General features: G+C 40.5%; 1 long non-coding RNA gene across 1 annotated transcript in view; it reads left to right on the top strand.

Annotated features, from left to right (window-relative positions):
* Positions 1 to 756, top strand: part of LOC109845065 — a 1,500-nt gene extending 744 nt beyond the window's left edge. Inside the window, exon 2 of the long non-coding RNA XR_002248214.1 lies at positions 414 to 756. This is a non-coding gene — a long non-coding RNA (uncharacterized LOC109845065). The remainder of the gene's footprint in view (positions 1 to 413) is intronic.

The following is an 11,699-nucleotide window of genomic DNA, read 5'->3' as shown; positions in this document are numbered from 1 at the left end:
GACAGAAAAACATTGGCGACGGATTGAATCCGTCGCCAATAAGTATTGGTGACGGATTAGATCCGTCGCCAATACTTATTGGCGATGGATTCGAATCTGTCGCAAATAAGTATTGGTGACGGATTCGATCCGTCGCCAATGTTCCGTCGCCAATACTTATTGGCGACGGATTCGAATACGTCGCTAATACTTATTGGCGACGAATCGAATCCGTCGCCAATGTTTTTCCGTCGCCAATACTTATTGGCGATCCATCGTTAATGCTAATGCGTCCATCGTAAAAAATAAACATTAGTGATTGATTATCCCATTGTTAATGAGTGGCCCCACAAAAAATTAAGAATTATTTTAATATTAGTCCTTCAAATCTATAATATTTTAAATGTAGTCCAATACTATTTTGTTCCACGCAGGTAGATGATAGCTTGAGAGTTGAGGACGTGGAAGTCTACTATGATGCAGGACAGTTATTTGGTGGCCTTCTCAAGGGCCCCCTGCTCCCCTCTAGCTAGCGCCGCCATCAAGAAGGCTGTAGCCGAAACTTTATCGCTGGAGGCATGTCCCTTCTTCAGGGAGAAGTGATATATGCTTCCTGAATTTGAATTTGCTTGGAGAACGAATCTAGTAGTTTTCTCGTTAATAAATGAATGGATGTTTGATGCAAGTTTCCGATACTTATTACTTCCAATGAATGTATGAATCAAGTTTTTATGAAAAAACTGGACATATGAATAAATAAGGGCTAAATTTCACAAACTACTCCTTCACTTGGGCCATTTCTGTCATAACCCTGTGAACTATTTTTAATGCCATGAAAGCTTTATTAACTTGACATCTCGGATTCTCTGCAATCTTGATTGTAAAGAATACATGAAATTAGTTAGGTGTGCTACTACTATTGGCTTATCTCAGTGAATCCACAATTAAAGGTATTTCATATTATTTAGATAGTTAATATCAAAATTTGAAGGGTTTTGCACATAACTTCTATGAATATCTTTTATTCTATTAAACTCTTGAAGATTTTTCACAACTCAAGTCTAACTTATCATGTGCGATAAAAAAAGAGAAAATACCTCTTGCTTGTTCAAAAATTAGTGGAATTAATGAGCAATATAAGAGGGTAGTTTTCTGGTCGCATTTTTATACTTTTAAGAAAACCAATCTAAAGATAACCACTAACAGGTAGTTATTCAAATGAACCAAATAATTAACAAATAGTTCGATAATTGTTCAAATAATTTTTCAATCATATCCGATTCGGTAGTTCATTTAACACATTCATGTTTGCTAACGATTAGAATTTGACCAGATCTGCGTATATTCGATTCGTTTGTTTATTAAATATTCGTTTAAAATTGTTCACATGTTATTATTTGTATTATTGCATATATGATGTCATATTTGTGTGTTTTTGGCTTCATCTTTAATTAGTTTAGAGAAAATGATGATAAAAGTGAAAATGATGAGAAAATGGTGAGAGACCAATGATAAGATCATTTTTAGTTATACGCGTTACGAACATGTAACCATATTCATTTTTCTAATGGTATACCAGAACTTACCATTTCTACTTAAGTTTTATATACCAATTTTAAGACTCAAATAATCTTAAATCTATTTTCTAATTTATTTTTATTACAGAACTTATCATAGTTTTTTTAATTAATTAGGAATTCTATGTTAATTTTAAAATTTATTTATTTTTATTCTTTATGCTAGTAGATAAGATGACCTCTACTACTCTTGGCTTTGTTTACAGATGAACTTGAACCTGTAAACATCATTAATGAAGTTAAGAAGAGGTAAATTAGATTTAGTCACTAAAAACCGGATGAAAATAGTTTGGATAGAGTTCTCTTGGAGTTTTTATAAGGTTAAGAGGAGAAAGATGAAAATAGTTTGGATAGAGTTCTCTTGGAGTTTTTATAAGGTTAAGAGGAGAAAGAGCCGTCGAAATTGAGTTCGAGCGAATATGATATATGTTTTATAAGGTTAAGAGGAGAAAGAGCCGTCGAAATTGAGTTCGAGCGAATATGATATATGTTAGAGAAATTTTTTTTAATGGATATGCTCCTCTTCATTAAATTTCATTTAGTCCATTGTGTTTGGGTTATTTATTTTTTGTCGTTGATTTTTCAGACGAGAGATTTGATGATTCGAAAGATATCCTTGCAAAAATATCAATGATCGAGTGCCTGTGAGTACACCGATTTCTACTCAAATTGCACCTTCAATTTAATAGATTAATTGAATTTCATTAGTTGTTTTTAATTATTGCAATTACTAATGAAGCATTCACTAATATAAATAATGATCTGTTTGCTAAAAGGTTTAATTATATTTGCTGGATGGTCATATATCACGCATTTGAAACCAAGTTATGGAAGAAAAGAAGAAAACATGTGACACTTCTCTTGGTTTCATAGGATCTACACATGTATGTCATTTGCTATACTCTAAAACCATACCATAAATTTACCAATAAAAGAACATGTTGGTCTGGTTTGACCTATGTTGCATAGATACTTTTATCAAGCCACACCTATACGCTACACTTCCCATACCTGTACCTGTACACGATACTCATTGGACACTCAACTATATAATACATAATAACATAAATGTAAAAATATTATAGAAATTCTGATTCTCGTAACATGTGAAAAAAATACTACTGATCTCATTTAATTTATTAAATTCTAATGTATATCAAGTCATGTTTCGGTACCTTATATTTTATAAATTTGTTGTGTCCAGTACCCACACCTACACCCACACTATACCGATACCCGTAACTGTACCCGTACCCATGTAATATATGGTTTGATGAAGCTTATTTTTATAATTGCTGCATCACTAGAAATAATTGCCAATTAATCTATTTGTAAGCTAAAGACTAAATAATATATGTTTCTTATGTTAAAATGTTTATGTTCACTGATACAGAGCATTTGTCATTCACACGTAAAAAATCCACTCTTAATCCTAAGCTATTTTGGTTGTCGTGTTGGAAATGGTAGAAAACTACTCTGTAGACTGAAAATTGTACTCTTGTAGGTCCTGATATGTGGTGATTTGCAGGGTAATTTTAGTGTTTATCCCTTGTCAGATGGTCTTATAGTTGATGACTCGGGTAAGATTGACAAGAAGGTTCCTTTACTCAGTCAATTTAAAGGGGACCAAGGGATCAAGAAGTTCCTTTACTCAGCCAATTTAAAGGGGAACAAGGGATTTCTTCTGTTACCTGTGTTTCCATCGAATTTATATGAATTTGAAGTGCGCACGGTAACGGCTGCCTGAGTCTTTAATCTAACGCATATGCATCCCGCAGTACACCACTTTTTTCCCTCTCTCTCTCTTATGGACAGGTGGAACTGGATGCATTTGTTATTTCAGGTGTAGCAAAAATATGCAGCATGTGGAATTTGTTGGAAATGAAGCAAAGTGAATGTCTCAGCAAAGTGGATGAAGAAAGAACTGAGACTTGTCAAAAATCAACTATTAGCTTGAAAAATTTCAGCAATTTTATTAGCAAATTTTTATATTATTTCAATTATTATAAACTGCATGTCATGTACTTGTACTTGCAAAAACTATTAATGTTGTAATGAAAAATGTTATTAGAATTAGGTACAAATTCTAGTTGATATTGTATGGCTCAGGAATAGATCAACTTGTCAAAATTGAATGTCCTACCTATAACTTACAGGTTTATTACAGATTGCATTCTAAGGATGGACTGCCTCGCCTAGACATTGTCAATTCAATGTAGAATGCAATCTCATCACCTTTTGCCTCATCTGAATATAATAAACACTGTAAGTTAGATTGCATTCTTAGTAAATGCTAATCATCATCATTGCCAAATATCAATTGTAAGTTACCTCAACAACCAACGATCAACCAACTCAAATGTGCATGAGCTGCACAAGCTCAAAACCCGACAACAACAGGGCTACTTTGAAAAAAATAACAGCCAAAACCCCAAGGCCAAGGAGCTACACAAGCGCAAAACCCGACAACAACAAACCCAAAGGCAAGGAGCTACACAAGCTCCACATATAAAAAGCCAAAGAGCTAAACAAGTTCCACCTGAAAGTCAAAACCCCAAAACAAGCCGAAAACATGCTCAAGCTCCAAATGTGTTCAACAAACCCATGTGAAGGAGATGCACAAGCTCAAAATCCTGCTGGTAAAAAAAACCCAAAAGGCAAGGAGCTACACAATCTCCAAATAACAGCCAAAACCCCACAAAGCCAAGGAGCTACACAAGCTCAAAACAAAACAACAACAAACCCAAAGGGGTAAGGAGCTACACAAGCTCCACCTGACAACCAAAAACCCACAGTAAAGGGGCAACAAATTAGCTTCACCTATCATCAATAGCAAACCCAAAGGCAACATTAAGAAGTCATTGGTCATTCCAATCCATACTTACCTGCATCGAAAGTTAAAGAGTACAAATACATTAATTACATGATGTGTTTGCGTTTTCAAAATAAGAAGTATTGCAACATTAATAGTTTGCAAATAACAAAACGAGATATGCGCAATAACATATACACGTGCACAACAAAATGCTCCATCAACATGTTATACCAACCGAACAAATTAGTTAACAGACCAACCTTGGTCGTTAATCAGGTTGGTAATGTAACTCTGCTGACCTTCCTTACCTTTTATGAAAAACCTTCTAGCTTCACGTTCATTGTCATATAAGTGATCTAAAATACTATCCAGAAGTTCCTCAGAATATTCATCCCTATGTTCCTTCAATGTTGCAGCCAACTGCTCAGTCCAATGAACAATATGTTGATTTCTCATTGACTGAGACATTGAGTCAACAAAGGCACATAACATTTCCTCTTCATGATTTGATTTTTTAGGTTTCTTGTTAGAGGATGAATTCAAGTTGTCTTTACTCTTAGACTTATATCTAGGTGGTTGTTTTTTGTTACAAGCATCAGATTGTGGTGTAGTCTCACTCTCCTCTAGAACCTCACTATCATCATCAGGAATAGGTATGGACCTACTAGACCCAATGTTAGCATACACAGGCCTAACAAATCTCACTATCATCATCAGGAATAGGTATGGACCTACTAGACCCAATGTTAGCATACACAGGCCTAACAAATTCACCCTTAGCTTGTTAGCATACACAGGCCTAACAAATTCACCCTTAGCTTGGTCATCACCCATGATCACTTGTAAATTTTTAAAGTGAGGGAGGGGTTTGTTTTTGTTTATGTACGCTTTGGACTTAGATTTGGATTTGTCCTGTAATAACAAATAATCATAAGTTATGAACCAAATGTAGTAATTACTAATGACAATGAAGATGCTGAATGTTATACCTGAGACCATGATTTTAACGTTTCGTCATCCAGTGAAATCATTTTATTTATTTCATCCTACCTAGCTTCACTTATATCAAGGCAAGTATTCATGTCATTGAATTTGTTTCTCAAGCATTTTAAGTGGTTAATGATATGTATATGAGTGAAATCAGTCCTAAATTGCATATTGATTTTCATCGTTGCCATTTTATAAGCTTCTGCCTTGAAGTTCTTGTCTGGATTTAGCCCATCTAATGCTAATTCTGCAAGATAAGAAATGAGCGCGTCATCATGCTCTGGAAGCCAGAACTTATTATCCACACCCCTTGAGTTCAACCTTGGCCCCAAGCCCGTTTTCTTATGAGCTAATTTTTTTTATTGGTGAAGTGTGCTCGTCACCATCAAGGTCATGAATAACCTTCTTAGCTGAATCCCCAGTGTTTGGTGAAAATTGATTAGGTCCACTACTTTGAGAACTGGCTGTGGGAAATAGCAAACCTTGTGGACTGCTTAACATGCTCATGTATGACAATTGGTTGATGTGTCATTCCACCAAAATTGATATCATATAGTAAGAATGGTGGGAATGTATGATGGGGTGAAGAGAAAGGTTATGGTTGAACAAGCATGAAGCTCATATTAATGTTAGCAGTTGGATTTGACGGAGCATTAGAATGAGAAGGCACAGTCTGCTTATTCGCCTGATTGTCAGCCATACCTAATATATATTACACAAGTGGACATTCTTATTAAAGAAATCTAAATCAATATATAATATGCATGCATTTAGCAATTTGTGTTAGAAAATGAATATATGAAACACGTACATTTCGCAAACAACATGAATAGAGAGGAGATGATAATCGTAGTAATGTTTAGTACATGCTAAGAAACATTAAACTGGATAATTGCGAACAATAGGAAAATAAGACAAGTTATTACATCGAGATAGAACAAACACGACATTAATTTAATCCACTCTCTGTTGTGTTACCACCATTATACTTTGCACAATAATCCACCCACATCGCCCAAGCAATTCGATCTCGTAGCTCCTTCAATTCATTTCTTTCATCTCGATCCTCTCTCTGTGTCCTAGTTTGAGTATAATCCACTACGCTTGAGTCATCTTCATTTGACACTCCCCATTATCTTCATCAATTTCTACATTTTCATTTAAAATCTCATTATCCAGATCTTCTATAGTAATAAAAATTATGTAACACGGTACACGCTAGTACAATGTCCACTTGAGTGGGAAATAAATAATTCGGCTTTGCAAATAGTAATTTAAACCGGTTCTTCAATATACCAAATGTGCATTCAATTTTTTATCTTAAAGAGGAATGCCTTAAATTGAACAACTCTTTCCTATTCTTTGGTGTCCTACCAGTGTGCTTTTAAATGATATTATACACCGTGATATGGGGAGATGAAGCCTGACATTGTTGTGTATACAGCATCATATAGGTAATATTTACCTACATTAATTAGACAGGATCTTAAAATCTCAATTATTGACAAGTATTTAATTTATTATTCAAAAATGTGCATAAGTGAGAATGAATATCGTCAAAAACTCAGAGCCCGTAAGGTTGTGGTCTCGACAGAGCGTTGTAGGCATTAAAAATTACCTATAGGTCCCCGCACACAGCTCAAGATATAGAAAAGATGATGAACATCATTATCCGAGTCACAGAAGCTTAATCGATATTAACAAGCACATGAAGTGAGTCAACGAACCATGCGAAGCAACGAAACTTTGGAATAACGGAAACATGAACTGATCGGGAACTGATCGGGAGCTCTGCGTCACTTTTGAAAGATGAAATATCCCTCGTGTCCTGTCCACTCCACAGATGATTCAATTATGGGAGCTTATAGATCTTCTCAATGGATTTTTGATGCATCTTGAATCGCACAATTCCGAGTTCGAACGACGAAGATACGGTTAAAACAAACAAGACATGCAGAACTACATTTCAGGCCTCGGTGAGACACCCAGAGGTGTCCCGGCCTTGGCCGAGAAACCCACAGGTGTCTCGGACAAGCCGAGACATCCCTTGGTGTCTCAAAACTTGTAGAGCTATTTTACCTATGATGCGCTTTGAATATGAAGAAACTCATAGGATGAAATTTGTAGATCTCCTTGTTAGCTTTCTAACGCATCTTGGATCAACTCATTCCGAGATACTATGAGAGTGATAAAGCCAAAATACCAACTGCCTTAGAATTTCAAGACATTGTTGGTGTCTCGGAGAAGAATAGAGATTTTGGCCATGATTAGATTCGAATATGAAAAAGCTCAAAAGACAAACATTGTAGATATCTTCGTTAAATTTCTAACGCATCTTGAATTATATTATTTAGAGGCCATATGAGGAAGTTAGGGCCAAAATACCCGAGACACCCATTGGTGTCTCGGCCAGGCCAAAACACCCACCCCGAGTGTCTCGGCCAAGCCGAGACACCCACAGGTGTCCGCAGCCCCGAAAATCGATTTTTAGTAGTTTTAAGCTGTTTTTCGACGTTAACCGTCTGGATTTGTCCCAACTGATAAAATATCATCCAAGAATATGGTTAAGTGGTTACAATTGAGGATAAGAGTGAGTCAACCATTCTTATCCGAAAATAGGGGTCCCGAAGCCTATAAATACAGCCTCAGGGTCATTATTTTTTCAGACCTAGAATTCTCGAGCGTTGGCGAAGCCCTGCTAAACTGATGACTGAAGAGCCACGAATTTCAGAGAGGATGAGGAGATATCAGTGAATTCTTCAGCATAAAGAAGAAGAGTTCGTCAGATCTGCAGCCTGGTTCCTTCCCTTGAGATTATCCTGTTGTGGTGATCTCGAGAAGAGTGATTATCTCGCTGTTACCAAGATAATTGCTTCGGTTTCTTGATTCCTTCTCAAATCAACGAAGTTCCGGATCTGATCTGATCATTTGGTGGTCCACGGATATTGGGGGTGCAAGATCGCCTGCCAGTGGAAGGCTTTCTGCGTTTGTAGGCATATAAAATTGCTTATAGGTCCCTTAGCACAGCTCGGCACAAACCGACGAACCAATGAGGTGACGAATCGCACGCGAGCAACGAAATAAACCCATTCGCGTTCGGAATTAAGCCAAGTGTTGAAGAGTCAACGAGTGATCCAACCAAAGACAAACTCGGACGAATCACGATCGAATCAAGATCAGTTTCGGACTCGAACTCAGAAGCGGATTTACTGCCAAATCAGATCAACAAAATCAGAATCTAAGTCAACCGAATCACGGACAGAACCGAGAAACGGATACAGCGCAAAACGACGGAAAACAGCATACCCAGAGGGGCTCGGCCAAAACCGAGCCGCCTCAAGGTGGCTCGGCCAAGGCCGAGCCACCCTGAGGTGGCTCGGTGCCGATCACCTCCAGGGTGTCCGGCCAGCCATTTCGCAGCCACCTCAAGGCCTGGACGGCCGGCTGCACTGTGCCCAAAGGCCTACAGTGGGGGTACGGCCTATAAATAGGCCCCCCTTTTGTTCATTTTCATAAGCGTTGCGACGTTTGAGAGCCCGAAACTCTGCTCGTGATTGAAGACCGACGCTTAGAGTTTAAAGACTTAGAAGACTTGGACATCCAGATCTGATCCTCGCGCTGAGCATCCACGCTCACAAAAGGCAGGAGTTCGAGAGAGGGGGGAAGAACATGATCTGAGATCTAAACGATATCACACTCCGGATCTAAGCTTGTCTTTAGATCCGAGATCCGAGCGATTATTTCCTTAGTGAACTAATCCCTCCCGGCTATTGTATTTCCCTTCCGTGTGGCAATATACCGGTCAAATCGTGTAGCATCACCAACCGCGATGCCTAGATCGCGCGGTGCCGTCCACGGATTAACCCCCGGCCGTTGGCAAAGAACCCACAAAGCGAGCGACCGCAAAACAGGAGCTCGCGATTTGTTCACAATGGAGAAACGTTGTAATTTTTTTTATTTTCTTTGATTTCCGTTGTACCGGAATCTAAAAAAAGACCGCCATTTTTGTAACCACAAAAAGTTGCTTATTTTGAGATCACAATTGAATTCTAATGAAGAAAGCAACAGTTTTCCACGCGAACAATCTGGCGACCACAGTGGGAGCCAACGGTCTCGCTGCCGAGATCGTCACGTCGCAGCCGCGGATCTCAATCTCGGTCGTGGAGGAGGTCGAGTATGAGTTCGACCAAGCCAAGTTCGAGGAGTACGTGTCCTCGTCCGGATCTACCTCCCCCCGCAAGTCCAAGAAGTTCTCCTCCAGGAGAAAAGTTCGTTGGTTTGAAGAAGCTCGGAAAGCCAACGAAGCTCTCACCCCAGCTGACGCCAAAGTCGCGTCGGGTGAAGTTCTGCCGACCTCCAACCAGGTCAACCCAACTCCCGCCAACGCCTCCACTGTTGAAGGTGTTGTGACTCTCTCAAAGAGAGCCCGCCAGAGGCGTCGTCAACGCCTTGCGCGGCAACTCGCCAAGGCAATGGAGTTTACAGACGGATTCCGCTACAACGCGGATCTGAAGAACAGAAGAGGCAAACAGCCTCAACCACCAATGAATGGCGACTCCTCCAAGCCGCCAAAGAACGAATGGGTCCGCGTCAAACGGAACTGTTCGACTCTTGAGGAGCGTATCCGCAAGCGCCGCGCGATGTCAGCACAGGCACGGGCTAAAGTCCAGGAAGCCCGTAGAAGACTGCAAAAGGAGGTGACGAAGAAGCCACCACCAACCCGCCAAGTCTGGAAGCCGAAGTCTGAAGTGGCGACTCAGGCCAAAAAGCAACCATCGCAGCCTTCTAAGCAAGGTCAAACTCCGGCGAATCAACCAAAGTCGCCGTTAATTCCTATGGCTACTCCGGGAGATCATGCAGAATCATCCCGAAGGAGGAAGCCAGTTTTGGAGCGCCTCGGTCCAGTTCCCGACGAGAGAGGCAAAGTTCCAGTTCACGAGCGTTTGGGCCCAATGAAGAAGCCCAGAACGACTCAACACGTTGGGGGTCGCCGTCACCTCCAGTATGACAAAGAGCTCAAGGCAACTGCGCGCACCAATTTGCGCATCGAAGTCCAAGAGCACACTGAAGACTCGCGCCCACAAAGGCACGTTTCGAGGCGTGTAACTTTTGAAACCCCAAAGAAGGCGATCCAACCTTAGATGGAAACATTATCATCTGATAGTGATAGTGTTATACCTGAGAAGTCTTGCCCGCACACGATAGGTTACTCCAACTGTCAAAATGACGAGTTGTACTATCATGCTGGGGGTACGGATAGAACCAGGAAGAGGAGTCCCCGAGAACAGGAAATTCAATGCCCCTGTTCCAAACTCATTCGGGCGGTATTGTCTGAATGCAACTGCATCAAGGCGGTCCCCGAAAGAGTTTCAGTTTTTGAAAGACTCAGTGCGGAGACGCCAAAACCCAGGCCTAGGCGTTTTCAACGAAGAAGAAGGATGATTGAAGACGGAGAATTTCCGAGGGTCACCACCAACATGACCAGCAAGGGGACATCGGCACGGGATGATTTCGAGTCGATTCTGAGAGCCTCCCGGCCTAGAACCCGTTTGCAGTCCGGAACCATCAAGCGAGCAGCCTATGGTAGGGTTCGAACAAGACTCCCTTCAGAAGATGAAGAATCTGATGTCGGCTCCGCGGTCGCATCAGATAATACGGTATCCAGCGAGGGACAACCCCGCGAGGCACTTATGATAAGTGCGGAGCAAGTGGCCAAAATGCTTGAAGACGCCTTAGCTAAGCAACAGGAAACCTTCAGGTTCGAGATGCAGATGGCCATGCAGAACATGAGAGAAATGCATGACCAACAAATCCAAGCATTGACGAACCAGCAAGGCGAGCCAAGTCGTCGTAACCCGGTTAATCTGGAAGACGAGGATACGAATGAAGCTCGTAATACCAATAACCCTCCCATCAATGCAGAGGGTGGTAACGAGAATACTGGCGAAAACACCGGCGAAAATTTAAAGATTAAGAACCTCGAGAGCAAAATCAATACATTGATTTCCGCTCAAGAGACGAAAAAGACGGGCATTCCTTGTCCATACCCAAGAGAGTGGGAATCAATCCCATATCCGGCGAAGTTCAGTCTAATTAACTTCACGCCGTTTAATGGGATGGGTTCACCCACCCAGCATTTGATTTACTTCAAATCGCACTTGGGAGTCATCTCTGGTAATGAGCCTCTGATGGTGCGGTCATTCGTTGGCACTCTTCGCGGAGCCGCCTTCGATTGGTATCGCCGCCTCAAGCCAGGAAGCATAAACAGCTGGGACGACATGGAGACGAAGTTCCTTACAAATTTCTTCGACGACGACACCGAGATCTCTATCGGATCGTTG

Source organism: Asparagus officinalis, chromosome 6, assembly GCF_001876935.1.
Source record: "Asparagus officinalis chromosome 6, Aspof.V1, whole genome shotgun sequence".
NCBI classification, from domain to species: Eukaryota; Viridiplantae; Streptophyta; class Magnoliopsida; order Asparagales; family Asparagaceae; genus Asparagus; species Asparagus officinalis.
This window is presented reverse-complemented; position numbering and strand designations above follow the sequence as displayed.